Here is a 20,190-nt window from a genome sequence, read left to right on the forward strand (position 1 = left end):
TTTTTCAGTTCATGTATTACAAAATGGATAAATTATTCCCATCTTTGGCTTACAACAGACAGAAAACAACCATCAGAAAGTTGTAACTGAAGGAGGGTACATAGGAATATTATATACACATATATCTCCATTTTTACCCATAAAATATACACCCTTACAAGCGAATCCATAAAATATTCTGGATCTTCTGGGGAGCACCGTATATGCTTTTAGGTGCACTATGGTTCACATAGCCTGGATGCAAACATACCCTTCTGACTATTTGTAGAGGACATGAACTCAGGAAAACAGCCTTCACCTCTTCCCTAGCCCTCTATAGAAGCAGCTGACATTTGGTTTTAGCTGTACTGCTTTCAGAGTGGTGTTTTCCTCTTCTCTTGATACAACAGTCTTTAATGTTGCATTGAAGATTTTGGGTAAAGATGCCACTAGGAACTGGGAGCTGGTTACTTCCTATGGTATGAACAATTGTGGGGAGGGTGGATAAGGAATGGTAGGAATAGTAAATATAAATATAAACAAATAGAAGGTCACAAATGCAGGTCACAGGGATAGTTGGGCACATGGGTTGAAGCAGAAGCAAATGTCCTCAGTGTTCCTTGCATCCTCAGTGCACCTGTGACTGTCATTCACACATTTCTGAACATAAGTCTACTGGTGAGTAAATAAATGACCAGCTGACAGATCAATGGGGTGGAAGACCAGCCTGAGATGAATCAATGCACCATGCAAACTTCCTTTTTCACCTACACCTCTCCTGTAGAGTTGTGACTAAAATGAGCCCAGCTGACAGGTTGATGATGTAGTGGGCAAACCTAGAATGGCCACAAGACCTGTGTTAGTTGCCTGATATTTGGGCAACTTGAATGATAATTAAAACCTTCCCAAGTACCCATCCACACTTGCCCAAGCCTGCCCTGCCACAGTTTAAGGAAAATAATAGGTGCTTGTTTGTTCCAGTGTCTGGTGACACGACATAGGAGGGGAAACAAAGCAGGGGAATCTATAATCCCTGCCCTTAAATTTTCCCACTGTAAAGCTGCAAGGGCAGAACCATTTGCAAGCCTTATTACTGAGGCTGATTAGAACTCAAGCATTGGGGCAGTGCAAATTATGACAGCATACTTTTCTGCCAACTCAAGGACTGGAGTAATGCATATTAACATGGCCCTGAGGAAGAGCCTATGAGTTTATATTGAGGCAATAATGAATCTAACATATTATCCAGCAACGAAGTGAGACCGTGATCTACAATCATGCTTGGCTGACACATTGCACTAAGTTGTTGTTTACCTATTGTTTGCTGGGAAAAAAAAGGCTGTTCATGCTACATGTGAAGCTGCATATTAGAGTTTATAATCCACTTGGCTGAATTGATACAATATGATAAACTAGAACCAAACAAATCACAATATGACTTAACTCAAGTTTGCCCATTTTCAGTTTGCCAACATAAAGAAGGCCCATTCACAGAGTTATCCTACTACTCGTGATAGGATATATAAAAGGGTTTCTGACACAGGTAAAATATTAGTATATATGGGTGAAGTGATTGTTTCAGATAAGTTAGTTTTATATCATTTAAGGCTTTACAGCTAAAGAACAATACCTTGAATTTTATAAGCATACAAATTAGTAAATACTACAGTTGATGCTTGTTCGGTGTTATGTTTAGTGACACGGCAATAAAGAGCACATCTGAAAATAAGTCTACTGTATTTTTGCCAACTGAAATTCCTGAATATTTTTCAAGAGCAATCCTATTCTATTAACCTAGACATCAAGGTCTGTGGGTGCCCTCCTTTGCACTGTATCAATATTACCTGCATATTTAGTTGGAACTTTCACCATGGCTGCAACTTGGCTTTCAAACTTCCTACCTAAGCAGTGTGTAATATGGCATGCCAGGGTCAAACCAGCCCCTCTTCAAGTACTTTGGTCTTGAAATAACCTGAATGTGGGGATGAACATAGACTAGAAAATTAGGTACCTTTTCTGCCACCACCCCTTCATTACAAACCAGTTTCTCACTTCCGCACCAGCCCTCTGGGGAAACCAGGGGAGGACTGAAGGGAAAGAGAAGCCCAGGTCTGGCCAAGCTATGGGAAGGGAAACCAAACAAAACTTTTGGACTAGACAACCCTGTGACCTGTGGGGTCATCCTTTGAGAGAAAGGTAGTGCAGTCTGATGTGACCAGAATGAACATTAAATTTTAGAGTGACCATATTTTTTTTACCCTAATGCTGGATGGTCCAATGCATCTAAGAAAAGTATATATCATAAATAGAAAAATAATTGTAGTGGCAAACGAACTTCAAGAATAAGTCAATATTTACTTAAATAACTAAACAGAATCACCACGGGTTCGCAGAAAAGCATTGGGAGTGGGAGCGACTTCCAACATCCTGCCTGCTTCCCCAATGACTTTGCTTGCGGGAAGCTGGCAGGGAGCATTGGAAATCACAATCACATGACCGCGGGGATGCTGCAACAGCCACATCTTCGTGAATAAAACTGGTCTGAACATTGTAGAAATTTCAATTCCACGGGAGTAATGGGTCCCAGATTTTTTTACACGTTCTTTAAGTTAGCGGATTTTAGGTACCTTGATTCAAAAATTGTTGCAATATAATGCACTGTTTGGGCTAACTTGAGGGTCAAACAGACAAACAGCTTAAACACAATGAGAGTTTTAGCAGCATATAGATAGTCCAGCCAAGCTGAGCCAGGTGTTAGAAGGCAACCAGTCAACCTCAGGATTCACCCAAAATAAGTCAACTTCATGAAAAGTGACAAGGAAGATAAGATTCCATGCACTCAACACACAGGAAAAAAAGAGATTTTTCAAACCCCTATCGCAATTCTAGCCTTACACTCCAGACTAGACCTGGGTTCTATATTTTAATCTACTATTCAAATGCCTATCTGAAATTGAAAATAACAAAAACATCTCCCCATTTTCCAGCTCAGCTTGTGGTAATGCCTCTCCATCCAGGACTACAGCCATCTAAAAAAAAAAGACAAACTTCTTCCTGCCTCAAACATGACAGAACCCCCCCTAGTCTCCCTTCTATTGGCTGTTAGGGTTCAGGTACCTCTGGGCACCTAAGGCTGGTTTGTTAATTAAAGGGCCAGATGCTCCCCGCTACAGCTGCCTTGCTACATTTCTGATTGGCTTCCAGAGCTCTTCGAACTCTTTTCTTTTTAAGACAAGGTTTGCCTTTTTCATTTGTCTCCATCTTCTTTTTCATCTACTATTGCCTTTTTTAATTTTAATCCATTCAATTGTGTCCAATTCTCAGAGACTGCCTGGACACATCCCTGCAGTTTTCTTGGAAAGTTTTTGGAAGCAGTTTGCCATTGCCTCCTTCCTAGGGCTGAGAGAGAGTAACTGGCCCAAGGTCACCCAGCTGACTTCTTGCCTAAGGTGGGACTAGAACTCACGGTCTCCTGGTTTCTAGCCTGGTGCCTTAACCATTACACCACACTGGCTCTCACATTGCCTGTTATGGCTTTATATTTTATTGTACTAGGCTGTGATCGGCTTGAAGATTTTACTCCAGTAGCAGGTTAAAAAAATTGTAATAAATTTGGGACAGAAGCTCTTTGTTGTTGCTGCTGCTGCAGTAAAAGTAAAACCTGTTACTTTTATTAGTAGAGTTGAATCTCATTCTTTTCGAGTTAGAAACAAGATACTGCTAAAACCCCTAGACAGAAAATAGCCACAGAGCACTAAGGTCAACTCAATATTTTTGGAAGAAAGTGTTTCAGTTCCAACATGACCGTTTTGTCACTTCAAAGTTTCTCCACAGAAGGAAAGGAGCTGCAAATGCCAGTCAAGCTTTTTAACCAACATAACTACCTCCTGGCACACTGGAAAAGATAGGAATAGCCACCAATGGTGCTGCTGATGCCACACAAAGAATTTGTAACTTGCATGTCGAGATGACATTTATAGGGCTCTCAAATTGGAAACTGTACATTTTATTTTACTCCCTGTCCAAAAAAATATGCAGTTCCACCAGAGGTTAGAACAAGGGAAACCAACCAATCAATATTGGAGCCTCTAATATCTAGGCTGAACAAAAAATCATCAACCTGTTACTTTTATTATTTTGTTCCGATTGAAATAAGGTATTTTAAAGTTTTTCCATTTCCCAGATGAATTTCAAAGGGGAATCTTTCCTTTTCCCCTCTTTTTTTCAAGGACCCATTGGGTTTTAAATAGTTGTTTAGGGTAGGGAAGAAGAAATGTACTTTTCAGGGAAGAGGGGATTTGTCTTCCATCAGTCGAAATGGCTCAAGGTGGTGAATGCATAACCAAAAATGCCATCAGGAAATAGAAAAGGTAGTATTTTTTTCTTCATCAGTCATTTTTTACAAAGTAAATAAGAGGAACTATAACTCCTCCTGACATGGACTATTAAAATGACCACTAGTGTTACTTACCATTACCAGTAAGCAGCAGAATTAACAATGCTGTTTTGGATTAAAGCACCTTTTCCCCGTTTATCAAGTGCAGGATTTGCTGTATAGCTCAAAAACTAAACATTCATATGATGTAATTGCTGGATTCCCTCATCTTTTGAAGCATTAAGCTTTGAAAAGTAACAGAAGCTCACCTGGTGCCTTTTTAGAGTAATTTTCGTAGCAGTTGAGTAATGTTTTATTCTCACATGCATTTTAAAAATGTGTGATTTCAACGAATATATGTTCTGAGCCACAGTCTATATACAATGTATCTGGAATTATCTGGTTTTATTCTTCCCTCTGCTAGAAAGTATTTTACTGCAAATTATTATTTTGTATTGTATTTTAATGTATTTTCATTTTGTCCTGTGTGATTTGCAAAGGGAACAATATTGTTCTACAGCCTTATATGAATTCAGTAAGTAAGTGAATAAATATTGTATTTTTGTCTCACTTTGGACAAATATCGCCAAAGTAGCTCATATCAGTAAAAAGAGAGAGACAAGGGCTGCCACTAACTAAAAAAAAATTCATAAACCAAAAGGACAAGAAAGGAAGGGAAGTATAAAAATGATAGAGGAAAGACATCAGTTCTTCAAGGCTAAAACGAAGTGGTGATCTGTAAGTGGACATTTTTATCCAGTTTGGGCCAGGCTGATTTTCCCTTGCTGATGATCTTGCTTGAATAGCAATTGATAGTTCTTGTTCCTTTGGCCAATGGCTGAGGATAGAATAGGCTGATGGGCCCCAGGGATTGTTCCACGTTCCCTCCATTTGTTACAGAAAACCTCATGATGGCTTTTGCACATTTATTTCATTGATATCACCACTACTGCTTGTCCAGTATGACTTCTGTTCTGGAAAAGACTGCATGGGTAATGATGTACATGTCCTCTACTGTAACTAAATTAATATAAGTTGATCTATGTGAATAAGTAAACAATCAGAAAAGTGCAAATGCCTTCCTGACCTTTAAATTGCTACCTAGAAAAGCAATCTATAAGGTACTCTCCAAACTGACTAATCTAAAACCTCAGCAGAAAATAGCCTCCAATCCTGAAGTATCTTCCAATCAAGGTAAATTAGTACATTGTTTAAAACATCTGGAAATTCATCATAGTTTCTTTTGTATCCCTTGAAACTCTAGCTTTTTGTCACTTTTAATTATCACAAATGTATTGAAAAAAAGGAACTCTGAAGACTTCATTCCCTACAGTAAAATGATTGAATCCTTGCTTTTCCTTAACCTGATTGTTGTCAGGCTCTGCCTGCTACTAAATAAGACACAGACGCTAATTTAAAGAAATCAGGTTCTGGGTTTATTAATAGTATAGTGCATGCCTAGTTAAAGCTGAGAGTGGAGGGAGCGCGCCGGTGCGGGGTTTAAATAGCCCGCGCCGGTCAGCGCCCCTTCCTCATTGGTTATGCAATCCCCGAACCCCGGATGTCTCGCTCGCTGGTGGGTGAGGGGTCGCGAGGCTTCTGCCGGTGCTCCGGGTGTCTGCGTAATCTTCCTCCTCCGGCCGGTGATGGCTTATCGCTGGGTGATAATCTTCGGCGATTCTTTGGAGAGTCCCGTGTGTGCTTTGGATCGGGCGTTGCCGGTGTCAGCCTTTGTTACCAGGTATCGTTTGATGGGATCTTTACTTAAAGTCATTATGTCGTTGCCGGAGTTTTTATGCTTTTCTTTTGTTAGTCATTTACGTGTCCTTTGCCCCATTTCCCTGCATTGTTGTGAGTGTCGTTGTGCTGACACAATCAGTGCAACGGTGCTCATGACATGCCGCCCCCCTTTCGCATGGTTAACCCGTGGGTTTGTTGGGGTAAGCCGTGTGAAATGCGTGAATCAGGTCCGGGGCCTGGACGTGTCGGGCGGCAACCCATTCCGGGTGGGGAAAGTGTTTCCACTTCACCAGGTAGTGTAGGGTGCCCCTCCTCCGGCGTGAATCGAGTACCTCTTTTACCTCAAAGTGTTGTTGCCCGTTTATCATCACCGGGGGGGGGGGGGCGTGCTTGGATGCCATCGGGAGGGGCTTGCCGGTTTTAGAAGGCTACAGTGAAAAACCGGGTGAAGTCTCTAAGTTGTGCGGCAGGTCTAGGCGTATTGTGACCGGGTTAACTATTTGTGTTACCCGGAACGGCCCAATGTACCTGGGGCCCAATTTCTTCGAGGGTTGGGGTGATTTTATGAATTTTGTAGAGAGATAGACCATATCTCCTACCTGGAATGTCGGTTGCTGCCGCCGGTGCTTGTCTGCCTGTTCTTTGTAGGCTGATTGTGCGTCTTTCAGCGCCGTTATGATTACTGGCCACGATTCAGCTATCTTCTGTCCCCAGTCACCTGCGCTTGTTGGGGGGGCCGGGGGCTGCGGTAGCTCCGGGATTGGGATGAATTCGCGGCCCGATACCACCTCGAATGGGGTTTTCCCCATGCTCGTGTGAATGGCGTTATTGTAAGCGACTTCTGCGAACGGGAGGAGATCCACCCAGTCGTCCTGGTGGTAATTTATGTACGAGCGGAGGAATTGTTCGAGCGTGGCATTTAGGACCTCCATGGCGCCGTCCGTCTGGGGATGCCAGGCCATGGATAGGGCTTGTCGGGTCCCAATGAGTTTTAAAAAGGCCCGCCAGAACTTTGAGGTGAATTGTGTCCCTCTGTCAGTCACCACGCGTACAGGACATCCGTGTAACCTGTACACGTGTACTAGGAAGAGTTTGGCCAGCTGCTGGGCGGACGGGATCGCTGCACAGGGGATGAAGTGCGCCTGTTTCGAAAAGTAGTCTTTCACCACCCAAATGGCTGTTTTCTTTTGGCTGGGTGGTAGATCGACTATAAAATCCATGGAGATCTCCTCCCATGGCTGGGAGGGCTCCGCCGCTTGTAGCAGTCCCGGTGGTTTTCCCAGTGTCCGTTTGGCCATCGCGCACACCGGGCAGGATGCCACGTATGCCTTGATGTCCTGTCTCAGGGAGGGCCACCAGAACTGTCTATGTGTTAGATGTAGCGTCTTTAGAAATCCGAAGTGTCCCGCCTGCTTGCTGCCGTGAGATCTTTTGAGGATCTCCCGGCGCTGTGCTTCCGGGACGTATAGTCTGCCTTCCCCCCATGCTAAGTCGTGCTCCATTGTTACCTTGTCGGGGTTGGCTAGGAGCCAGGGGTCGGATTTGAGAGCGGTGGTGAGGTCTGCGCGTATCCCCCCTGGTAGCTGCGGCCGGCGCCGTCTGTTGGCTGGTTGGTTTGTCGTCGGTTGCGTTGTGGGGGTGGTCTGTCTCCGTGCGCTGCTCCTGGTGGTTGCTGCCATTCCCAGCTGGGAGGCGGATAGTACCGTCCCTACCATGTCTGGGATGAGCTCCTCGTCTTGGGGCAGTCTGGAGAGGGCGTAAGCCAGGAAGTTCTTCTTGCCCGGTATGAACTTCAATTGGAATTTAAACCGGCTGAAGAACTGAGCCCATCTCACCTGTTTAGGGCTGAGGCGTCTGGGCGTTCGCAGGGCCTCTAGGTTCCGGTGGTCCGTCCAGACCTCGAACGGGTGGGTGGCCCCCTCCAGTAGGTGCCTCCACGTTAGTAGGTGCCTCCACGTTTCCAGTGCTGTTTTCACCGCGAACGCCTCCTTCTCCCATACGTGCCAGCACCTTTCTGTCTCTGAGAATTTTTTCGACAGGTAGGCGCATGGCTTTAGTATTCCTGTGGGGTCTTTTTGCAGCAGTATGGCCCCCAGGGAGAAGTCGGAGGCATCGGCTTGGACCACGAACGGCCGTTCTGGGTCCGGGTGTGCGAGGATTGGCTCCGTTGTGAACAGCGCTTTCAGCTTGTCAAACGCTGCCTGACAGGTGGGCGTCCAATTTAGTAGCGCCCCTGGGTTCTTGACCCGCCTTGTTTCTCCGACCCCTTTCATTTTGAGTAGGTCTGTTAGGGGTAGGGCTGTCTCCGCGAACCCCCTGGCAAAGGACCTGTAAAAGTTCGCGAAGCCGAGGGAGCTTTGTAACTGGCACCTGTTGCGTGGGCGTTCCCAGTTCAGAACTGCCTCGACTTTTGCGGGGTCCATTTCCACGCCTTCTCTGGAGATCCGGTAACCTAGGTAGTCCAAGCGTGCTTTATGGAACTCGCACTTGGACAATTTGGCGTAGAGTTTAGCCCTCCTTAGTTTGTCGAGGACTTGTCTGACCAGCCGTTCGTGTTCTTCCTGGGTCTTCGTGTAGATGAGGACGTCGTCGATGTACACTAGCACCCCTTTGAATAGGTGTTCATGTAGCACCTCGTTTATGAGTTGCATGAACACCCCCGGGGCCCCTGCTAGCCCAAATGGCAGTACCTTGTATTGAAAGGCGCCGAGGGGACAGTTGAAGGCTGTTTTCCACTCGTCCCCCACCTTGATTCGGATTCTGTAGTATGCCTCGCGGAGGTCAAGTTTGGAGAATACTCGCCCCGTTGACAGGTGGGCGAGCATGCCTTTTACGAGGGGCAGGGGGTATTTATTGGAGAGGGGTGCGGCATTGAGCCCCCGGTAGTCGGTACAAAGCCGTAGGGTGCCGTCCTTTTTTTCTCTGAAAAGGACGGGTGCTCTGACGGGCGAGTTCACCGGCTCTATGAAACCTCTGGCCAGGTTTTTGTCAAGGAACTCTCGGAGGGTTGCCAGCTCCTTCTGGGTCATGGGGTATATCTTTGGTTTGGGTAAGGGGACGTCAGGGAGTAGTTCAATTGTGCAGTCCATCTTGCAGTGGGGGGGTAGTTGGTCTGCCTCCTCCTCTCCGAAGACCTCTGCAAAATCGGCATACTGCTCCAGTAGTTCTTCTGGGGTTGGGTCGGTGTTTTGGGCGACTGCCTCTGCCCTCCCCACTGTAGGGGTGGGCATCGTCTTCGGTGCTGGAACTTGGTATGTGCCATCGCTGAATTGGATGGTCCGTTTCCTCCAGTCTATGTGTGGGTTGTTTTTTGCTAGCCACGGTATGCCCAGCACTATGATGGGTTTCCCTATTTGGGTCACCACAAAGGAGATCTGTTCATTGTGGGTGCCCATTTTGAGGGAGACTGTCTCGGTCCGCTGGGTGGCTGGTCTTCCCCCCGCTGTTGAGCCGTCCAATTGGTGGAACGCCAGCGGTTCGGGGAGAGGTCGGCACGGCAGGGTGAGTTTTGCCACGAGGTCCGGATGGATCAGGTTCCTTGAGCACTCAGAGTCCACTAGTGCTTCAGCTGTGGTGGCTCTGGGGCCATAGGTGAGCCTGGCGGTCCCTGTTAGGATGTAGTTGTCCTCGCTCTTGCTGTGGCTCTTGCGCCCCTTTTGTACCATCTGCCCCACGGCGCGGTTTAGTGCAGGTGGGGAGCGTTTCCCGCCGGCTGCTCCTGGGCCCCGCTGTTGTCCCCCATGAGGTAGGCGTTCTCTTCCTCATCAAGGGCAGCTGCCGCTCCTGTCAGGCGCCGGGGTGGGGTGGGGTATTTGGGCTTGCGTAGCGGTTTCGTTGCTGGTTTGGGTGTGCGGTCTGGCGCTCTGTTTGCGGTGCACTCTGCCGCTCTGTGCCCAAACTTACCGCATTTTGCGCATGGCTCTCACCTGAATCTGCGCTGTTGGCTTGTTTGCCAAGTTGTGCCGGGTTGAGGTCTCGTGTTTGGTGGTGCTTTGTCTTCTGCCATTGTCATTAGGAACGTGCGATGTGCATGTTCCGCTTTGCCCGCTAAGCAGATCCATCCCTGCAGCGAAGCTGGGTCGTCCCGGTATAGTGCCCATTGTAGCACTTCTCAGTTGAGGCCCCGTTTGAAGATGTCAATTAGGGTAGCCTCGGACCACTCATCGATTTTCCCTGCGAGGGTTTTAAAATCCAGGGCATAATCGGCTACTGTTCTCTTGCCCTGTTTCAGTGCTTGCAGTGTGCACTTAGCCCTTTCGCCAGCGGGTCTTCGAAATGGCACCTCAACGCGGCGATGAAGTTGTGGAAGTTTGCTAGGGCGGGGGAGTTGGAGTCGTACATCTGTACGTACCAGTCCGCCGCCCTGTCTTGCAGTTTTATGGCTACCGCCGAGATTTTCTCCCCTTCGGAGTCAAAGTATTGTCCATAGCGGGCCATGTATTCCCTGGTGTTGGTAATGAAGAAAGATAGCTTCGTGGGGTTCCCATCGAAGGTTGCTGAAAAGTCTCTTGGGAACCTTACATGCTGTGGGTCTCTCCCCCCATGCGTTTTGCCGCATGGCCCCCCTCCTGGCGTGGGTGCACCCGTCGCCGCAACTGGCTTCCGAGTTTGGCCCCTTCCGCTCGGGGTCTGGTTTGGGGTGGGTCCTGGCGTTGGCGTCGGCTTATAGTGTTCGTTGTTTACTAGGGACCGTAGCATGGCTGTCAGGTCCCGTAGTTGAGCTTCCATGGCTGTGAGCCTGGCTTGCGTGTCTCTGTCCGCTGCCTGCGTTGTTGTCGGGAACAGGCTGGTCGGCGTTTCGGGGTAGGTGAGCCTCCAATCGGGGTAGGGTGGGTCCATCTGGTAGTCTACCCTGTTGGCCCAGTAACGGTGTGGTTGGCCTGCACCCACGTCCTCCGTTGTGCTTCCGGTGACTGGGCTGGCACTCCATGCCTGGAACTGGGGTGCGTTGTGGACCGGGAGGGTCCCCAGGGCTTCTATGGGGGTCGTCGTCTCCAGCCGTTGCAGGTTCACCTCTGCCCCTTGCGGGGTCTGGGACTGGAGGTCCGGGTGGGCAGGGCGGGTGTCCGTGGCTCCTGGAGGGTACATTGGCCCCTGCCGTCGTCGGGTCACCTCTGCCGCTTGTCGGCTGCCTTGTCCATCGGGGTTGCGGGTCGCTGGCTCCATCGGGTTCCCCGGTCTTGCCTCTCGCCGTCTCGTTCCTCCCGCGGTGTGTTTCCGTCTGGTGGGGCTTGGCGAGGTTGATTTTTAAGACTCTCAGCTTTCTGTCAGGCTCTGCCTGCTACTAAATAAGACACAGACGCTAATTTAAAGAAATCAGGTTCTGGGTTTATTAATAGTATAGTGCATGCCTAGTTAAAGCTGAGAGTGGAGGGAGTGCGCCGGTGCGGGGTTTAAATAGCCCGCACCGGTCAGCGCCCCTTCCTCATTGGTTATGCAATCCCCGAATCCCGGATGTCTCGCTCGCTGGTGGGTGAGGGGTCGCGAGGCTTCTGCCAGTGCTCCGGGCGTCTGCGTAATCTTCCTCCTCCGGCCGGTGATGGCTTATCGCTGGGTGATAATCTTCGGCGATTCTTTGGAGAGTCCCGTGTGTGCTTTGGATCGGGCGTTGCCGGTGTCAGCCTTTGTTACCAGGTATCGTTTGATGGGATCTTTACTTAAAGTCATTATGTCGTTGCCGGAGTTTTTATGCTTTTCTTTTGTTAGTCATTTACGTGTCCTTTGCCCCATTTCCCTGCATTGTTGTGAGTGTCGTTGTGCTGACGCAATCAGTGCAACGGTACTCATGACAATTGTGACCAAATTGTCTTGTGTTCCTTGCACAATTCTGCAATTGCCTTTAAGTCCAAACACTTTTGGAGCATTTAATATGCTCAAATGCTCTGCTACTGATTCAAAGATTCTCCTGGGGTTCTCCTGGCATGCTGCTTCTTCCTGTAAAACACTCAGATCACAACTTCATCCCTTTGTTGCCTTATATACCCAGGCAAAGTTTGAATTCTGTGTCACACCTATTGCTATACTGAAACAGCAACTGCTTTCAGTAGCACTATTCAACCACATTAGGAACTTAGCTACTAGTCTAGGGACATCACTGCAGCTGCAGCTCATCTTCCTGAATGTACAGTACAGATTTCCATGTTTCATGATAGGAACATGAGAGTTATAAATAATTGGCTCCCCTGAATTATATATCAATTACATTGTTGCCTATCACCAATCTCATGGGCAGAGCAGCAAAGAAAAAAGAAAAGAAGATGAATGCCAAGAAAAGGGTATGCCTATAGTATCCAAGATACAGGGTACCACTACATTTTCCTCTTCCCAATCCCTCTGAAGAAATCTGAAGCTGACTCAAGGTCATCATCACTCTCACCAATCTTGAAACGTTAAGAACAGTGTAAGCCAGTGAGGTCTTTCTTTTCACTCTCTAATACTGAGTGTACAATTCAATCAGTGCATAACCGCCATCCATATTATTAATTTATGTTGAATGCATTTGCCTGATTCCTCAACCCAAAAATCATAGCTGTCATCATGAGGAAAAAACAGCAAGACACTATCCTGTTGCATACAAGATCACTGAAATATTATCTCAGTGTGATGCCACAGCAGCCAAACTCCATGAGGAGGGAGGAAAAACTGGCTTGAGCCTGAGTGGGAGATGGAGCAAAGCAAGATCTCACCAATGAAAAACAGCTGCCCACAAAGCTCTACAAAGCTTCAGCATTGCAAATGAAGTGATTGCCTTTTGTGTAATTCCAGCTATGACCAGGCCTCTAGGTAGGCAGGGCTAGACTGCTGGAACCCCCTAAATTTCCTTTATATTCCCAAATTGTTCTAGTTAAATGGAATGAATCAGACTAGCTCAAGCAAGCAGGACCCCTAACTCTTTAGCACCATTCAAGCCTGATATACCACAGCTGGTCCAGAAATAAATTCCCCAAGTCTTTATTCCATATGAGTAGGATGTAGCTTCAAATTTTCTCTTCTCTCTCTTTAGTCTCAGGGATGGTCTGCATTAGGGGCCACTGACCATTTCTCAAGGGCAGGAACAGATAGTATCAGCTTCTACCTGCCCAAGCACACCAGGAAGGCAACTTCCAACAGTCTTTTTCTGCTACACATCAAAGTAGGTTTGCTGACTTGTCCTGGCTCAAGCAGGGCTGTCCAGTTCACCTGCTGAGTTTCATTTCATTGCAGGAAAAACATCTCCATTCCAATTGGTTACTATGCTCTGTAGCAGGAATGGCCTATCTTTTCAATCATGGCCATTTTTTTTAACAAGTTCAGCAGTGGAATGGTGAACAGCTGGACTTCTTTTCTTCAGGTTCACTGATGTAACAGTGAAATGAGGGACTTTTTTTTGTTTTTAAAAGTTCATATATAGAACAGTGGAACAGCAGAAAAATGGACCTATCTTTCATTGACAAGAGTTCTGCCATTTTCCCTTTTAGCTCAAGTGACAAGAAAAATGGCAAATGTGTGATGTTTTCTTTTTTAATGGTCCAGAATGGGTAAAAAAGCAAGCGAATCTATCAATCAGGGCCATGGCAAATATGATCCAGATAGACTATCAAGCCATCACTGTGCCCAAAGCAGAGGAAAGGGTGAAATTCAGAAAGATATTTCTTAAGCCAGATTCATTTCCAGGCAGTTTTCATACAGGAGTCCAACAGCTTAAGGCTGCAGTGTAGAAAAGCATCACTTTTCTTTTTCTGCATTTCGGATCTATTATGCTTTCTCCCAAATCTTGCTCTTCCTTACTGGTGCTTAATGTCAAGAGTCCTTCCCTCTTTTGCTCCAATCTCCCTCTCCATCAAAAATACCCAATATGGAAGCCAATATACTCTTCCCCCCTCAATAGCCCAATTATCACATCTCAAGGACACACTTTTCCTCTTTACTTGCTTAGCAACTACCGTACAGAAGTAGCCACAAGTAAGCTTCTCTGAAAACAATACAACTTAGTTGTGGTGGAGAAAATAGATGTAACAAACAAAATGGAAACTACATCCCCTTCCTGTCTTTTGGATGTGACAAGGGTGACAAACCCAGCTCCTCTCTTTGCCTAATCCTATCAGACCCAAATTGACCCTCCCTGCTTTCAGACAAAGCCCCTGCAATCCTACGTAAACCATAGAATAGAAGCCTCACTCACCGGCTCACAGGGCAGCCCTAATAAGGGAACTGCAACATACTAACCTCAATGCTCCATCCCCAATCAGGGACGCTCACTGAAAACCTCAACACATTCCACCTCCTTAACAATGGACTTCCCCAGCTCTGCTGCTGTTCTGAAACAGCGGTTTTGCCTAACAGTAGGAATAACCCTATGTACACAGTCAAGGATCTGCCTAGCTTTCCTAAAACTTGCCAGCAAATCAGATCCCTAGAATTTCCCACCCTTTAGCTCCGAATTCTCTAAAAACCTTTGTTCTTGGTTCCTCTTTCTTGTAAAGTTGGGACTTGACACTCATTGAATAAAGAGTTATTTGTCCTCAGTGTCGCGCTCTGTTCTTCCGTATTTTCCATGACATTACATTGTTAGCTTCCTTCTAACGCTTTGCAGTGGGAAAATGAAATGAAAATGGGGACAACTGGGGAAGCTTAAAAAGATATTCAAAACTTTATTTCTTCCAAATGAGAATGGGAGTGAGGGAAGCAACACTGAGTTCATTTTTCATTTTACTAAATGAGTCAGAAAGAACCAAGTCCTTCAGAGGAAGATGGGAAATTGTCCAGAAAGGCTGATTGGTGCCCTCATCCCTGAAAGAAAAAGCAGCTGCTGCTATTACACCTTCTCCATGAGCAGCTATTTTTCCTACTTGTGGAACCTCTGTTGTATACTGCTCTGCAGCTTTTACACAGACTGTGTATTAGAAAAAATGCTCCATTTGTGACAATACTGCAGCTTTGTCAAGTGCTGCTTAAACTGTTAAATAAATTAAAGCTGAGGATGTGTCCTCATCAGTGAAAACAGAGACACCTCTTACTTCCTCCCACACGGCCATTTGCTTCTCTCAAATGTTGAAAGATGAAAGTGAGAAAACAAGGTTGTCAAAGCCATTCCCAGACTCCATCCACTAAAGTACACCACTTCTCCACACAGAAATCACTACTACAAGAACAACTTGATAATGAATACCTAAAAGAGTACCAGAAACTATTGGAATAAAAGTCAGTCAGAAATTGCACAAGGGTAATAGTTAATGGCTGCATCATACTCACCATTAGTAAGATGTTATATTACCAGGAAAAATGCTACCAGATCAGCACTCCAGGAATAAAGAATGTGTTTGGCTCAATCAAAAGTGCTTCAGTGTTGAATATATTCATCTAATGATGGTGGAGAAAGACTTGCCTATTTGCTATACCACCAGAATGTTGGGACAAAGCAGAAACAAATCCACATCACCCCCAACTCCCAATTCATACAGGGTATGCTGTGCTCAGGCCAACACACACTCTCTCTGTACCTCTATTATCATTAGAATAATTATTTAATGTAGGTATATTTGGGCTACTCTACAGAAAAAAACCCCCCAATGTTGTTAAAGCAAAACTTGGCAAACTCTCAGATGTAACCTATCCAATCATACAGCAAAGATTCTTAATTGATACTTCTTTAGTACCCCGTGAGTAAACTAAGCAGAAAATGCCTAAAGTTAAGAAGTAATGTTTTACTTAAATTGTACTATCCAACACGGTTCTGTGAAAAAAATTACATTTTTGCAATGTATTTAGAAAATGCAAATCTTAATTAACACTCCACATTTCCTTCTCTTTTATGAGTAAATACAATAATGAAAAGAAATCAAGGAGTAGACACAAGAAACCCAAGTTTCAAATGGATTTAGTCCCAAGTAAGGGTAGCTGAAATCTAAATTACCACCTGGACTGTGAAGACCTGGGTTCCAAACCTGCTTAGTAATAACTCTTAGATTATTCTAGTCTCTAATTATTCAGTTTAGCCTATTTCATAAGGTTGTTGTGAGGATAACATCAGATCAACCCTTACATATTCCCCAGGCTTCCATGAAAGAAGGATGGAATATATAAAGAAGGATGGTGAAATCAATATTGACTTTTTTAAAAAAAAATTAAAAACTTGGCTGAGGATGCTGAAAAGGGTTGTATCATTTGTATTTTGAAAGTGCAGTGAAAGGAATGAGGACTGGCAAAATCACTGAGTGGGAAGAAAGAAGAGAGGCAGATCAATTGGCACAATCCATCAAGCTACAAGAAGTCTAAATAATCCAAGATATCAACTTGGCTGATATATAGCTGATTTCAATGAGAGGAGCCCTTTAACAAGGCAGTTGTTCTGACAGCTGCTGATCACAAACTGTCTGAGCATACCTGGAACTGAGACGTGGGTTGAAGGCCATTCATCACAGATCTGCCCTAATGACCAGGCTTATTAGTAAACATTCCATGGACTTAACAATCTGCAGCTGTGCCTGGAGCAAGCTTTGGAGAACCAGCTTCTGATATATATAATCAGCAAGGTTTGGAAATGTGAGAATCACCTTCCTGAACTTTAGTTAGCATTATTGAATTGCCATAAGAATTGGCCTAAACTCATTTCTACTGCATTAGAAGAAAAGATTTCAAGGACTAAACAAGTGTGCTCCTCCACAAGTCTAATCCATAGAATGCAATTCACATGCTAAGAAAGGCTTCCTCAGGTTGGCTTTATGAGTAGACTTGCATAAAAAAATTATATACACAGAAAAGCCAATTCCCATCAGGCTCCAATATCACAACACTGAACTGGGATTTGCTGGTAGGGATGCTGTAATACAAACAGAAGTCACCATAATAGTCAATGATTCCCCTAGTTCCATGGGATAAAGTAAATGTAGCTTTGGATCATTTTCCTCAGTAAATAAATGAACAAGTACAATGTTTTTGACTCATTTGTTTAATTGGGTTCTCTATATCTAGTTTTAGGACTTGTGTGGAGAACAGATCACATTTTAGGTCATATTTATGAGAAATATTGAAAATTCAAAAGAGTTCAAAACTTTTAAGCACCTTTCAAGCACTGTAGTGACATGTTGCATTGAAAGCAAAACTTGCTAACAATAGTCCCAAGCAGTAAAGGAAACATATGCAGATTTTGATGAAAATATTTTTATTAATCTTGGCATTTGAGGGACCATGACAATGCATCAAAGTTAATATGGCTGATTTTATATTATGTTTTTTTTATTGCTATATATGTACTGTTTTTAAATTATTGTATTGTATTATATTTATTTTTACTCCGGTACTTTTGTCTGGAGATACATTCCATCATAGGTGGTTTATAAATATTTTAAATAAATAAAATAAAATAAGAAATCTTTCTGTGCTCAGCACACTCAGAAATGAACTACACCCCTGTACAAGGCTCCATGTTACATGGAGGGCTTCTCTCCATATATATGCACTCACTGGTCACAACAATAGCATTCTGTTTGTCAATTATTGATAGTTTATTAGCTATTACAGATACCAAGCATCTTGATTGTGGTCAGACATTTTTTGCAGATTATTTCAGAACAGCTACATTCAACACAGAATCCTTCCCTTATCCAAAGCACTCTATTCTCTGCCCACTTTCTACCTTCAGCCAAACACCTGCAGGCCTATAACCCATTGGATTAGCTGATGGCTGCCTGATTGCTGCAGTTTCAATGGCTTGTTGAGAGCATCGATTGCCAGTCATGTCACCAAGAGAAAAGGATTAATAACAGATTGCTCAGGTTGGCTCAATACTGCTGATAGTGCCCAACAAAACACTGTCAGTAGCACTCCCACTGGGATACTCTCAGTGTAGAGTAACCACAAGGAACATCTTTCATGATTTTACAGAACAATGATTAACTCCGGATCTTCACACTAGGGTGAGGTGTGTGAGGAGTGCCTCAGCAAATAGTGACTATTATTTCCAAATATATATTCTATTCCCTCTGTTCAGACTGCTGCTGTTTTGGGCAGCATCTTTTGAGAGCAATACTTGCTAGGGAGAAAGACATTTTCTTGCAGGCCCCCTGATATGGTACAATGCGTCCCACAGGAAACGTATCTCTCAAACCCTTCTGAGATCTTCTTTAAAGAAAGCCATCAATTTGGCAAATTGGTTCAAGTTAGGTGTGTCCGTGTGTGAGAAGAAGAGTCTGGAATCTGTGGAACACAGGATTACACTAACAATGAGAAGGCTGGAACTGATTTTATGACAGATATAGGTCTCCAAGTCTGTGACTGACCTTTCCCTTTCAACATAATATTTATGAATTTCCATGACATGATAGTTCAGCTAAAGGCTAAGAAGGGGCTTGCAGGTGCTAGCCAGTTATTAAATAATAAGTGCTAAAAATTATTCTTTGTATACAGAACATTGCCACTCCTCAGTGAGTAGAGTTAATACTTGAATTCCACACATTAATATGCATAAATTAAAGCCTCTTTTCCATTTGTGCCTCATCATCATCAGTAAACCTGTGACTGAAAGGAAAAATGAGCTGCCTCCCCTCCTTCTGCCAAGGGAGTCCAGGTGACAAGAAAAAGAAAAACCTCATTTTGAGAAGCCATTAATATTAACAAGGACTCAACTTCTTTTTTTTAATAGTAATTTTATTAAACATTATAATTACAAAGATAAAAACTAATATAAACTAAAAAAAATAAGAGAATAAAAGGAAAAAATAGAAAGTGGAGAAAAGAAAAAAAAGAAAAAGAATAGAAAAGAAAGAAAAAATAAGTAAAGAAAAAGAAAAGATATATATTAAAAAATTACTTCCCCTTTCATTACAACAAACATAAACAATTTTAGTGCTTATCTTATCTATAAACAAATCCCTAAAACCCCATCATTCAGTCCTGATCAACAAAAGTCCATTAAGGATTACCAGAGATGACAACATATCTATTTTAACTTTGATCAAATAAACCAACTTTATATTCCTTCCTTTTACTTTTAACAAATATGATCTTTAATCCCTTCAAATAATGTCCTAGAACTTGATTTCTTTTCATTTTTTCTTTCTCCCGTCTCACAAAATTCTTCAAAACCTTTACAAGTCTCTTTTGTAAATCCAATATAGCAAAGTTATCCAGGTCACTCTTTTGATTTGTTACTTGTATACCCCTTTTGATTATTAAGACATACTATAGCTGGTTTCATTCATAAATCCAGTGTAGCATCTTTTTCCATATCATTCTTGTAGCCTGTCATTTTTAAATCCACTTTCAGATCAGTCTTGTCGGGTAAAACTTGTTCCATAACATCTTTTAAACACGGTCTGTCTATAATGGCAGACACTCTTAAAATTAACTTTTAGGTCCATTGTTCACCAATATTCTTCAATATGTCCAATGTTAAAGTATTTTGCTCCATTCTGTATTAGCAAGTCAAATTTAAGTGTTCTTCTCCTCTGACTGTAATCTTTAGTTCCTTGTGGTTTCCCCTAGTGTCTAACCTTCAAAGTCCCATCCTATCATGTTTTTTGTTAAGAATTCAAACGAACAGTATTTTCCCATGGTAAGGATTCTTATAATTAATTTCAAAATCTTATTTCAAATCCATCTGGACCCTTAGTCCATTTGTCCAAAATCAATGTTCTAATCACCCCTTTGCTGTTTATTTCAAAAAAAATTTTTTTTTAAGTCCTTAAACTTATATTTAAAACTTCTTTTGAAGGACACTCACCTGGTGCTGTAAAAACTTATCATTCCAAAGGTTTGTAATACTGTAACTGAAAAGCAGTTAACAAGCAATTTCCAAAAGGAATTAGAAAAGTATGTGAACCCTGTATCCATAAAGGCACTGACTGTGGTTTGAGAAAGATGGCTATTCCCTTGTCTCCCAGAGCTCTAAACGTGCCAGAGACCACTGTCTTGCAGCCTCCTTGTAAGGAGCAACTGTCCAGAGCACTTGCGGGTGATCCCAAGACCTCTCCTTTTCTGGAGAGGAATCTTGAAGTGCTGGTCCCCTCACCAGCTCTTCATTCCACTGTGGCCATCAGTTCACCATTTCTTCCCTGGAAGTCAAGGACCCACTTCTATAAGTGTGCAGAAATTATTTGGATTGGAGTCAGGCTAAGAGG

General features: G+C 43.9%; 1 protein-coding gene across 2 annotated transcripts in view; it reads right to left on the minus strand.

The window, feature by feature from the left end:
* Positions 1-20,190, minus strand: part of SKAP1 (src kinase associated phosphoprotein 1) — a 430,242-nt gene that overhangs the window by 186,283 nt on the left and 223,769 nt on the right. The window lies entirely within an intron of this gene.

This window comes from Candoia aspera, chromosome 4 (assembly GCF_035149785.1).
Source record: "Candoia aspera isolate rCanAsp1 chromosome 4, rCanAsp1.hap2, whole genome shotgun sequence".
Taxonomy (NCBI): Eukaryota; Metazoa; Chordata; class Lepidosauria; order Squamata; family Boidae; genus Candoia; species Candoia aspera.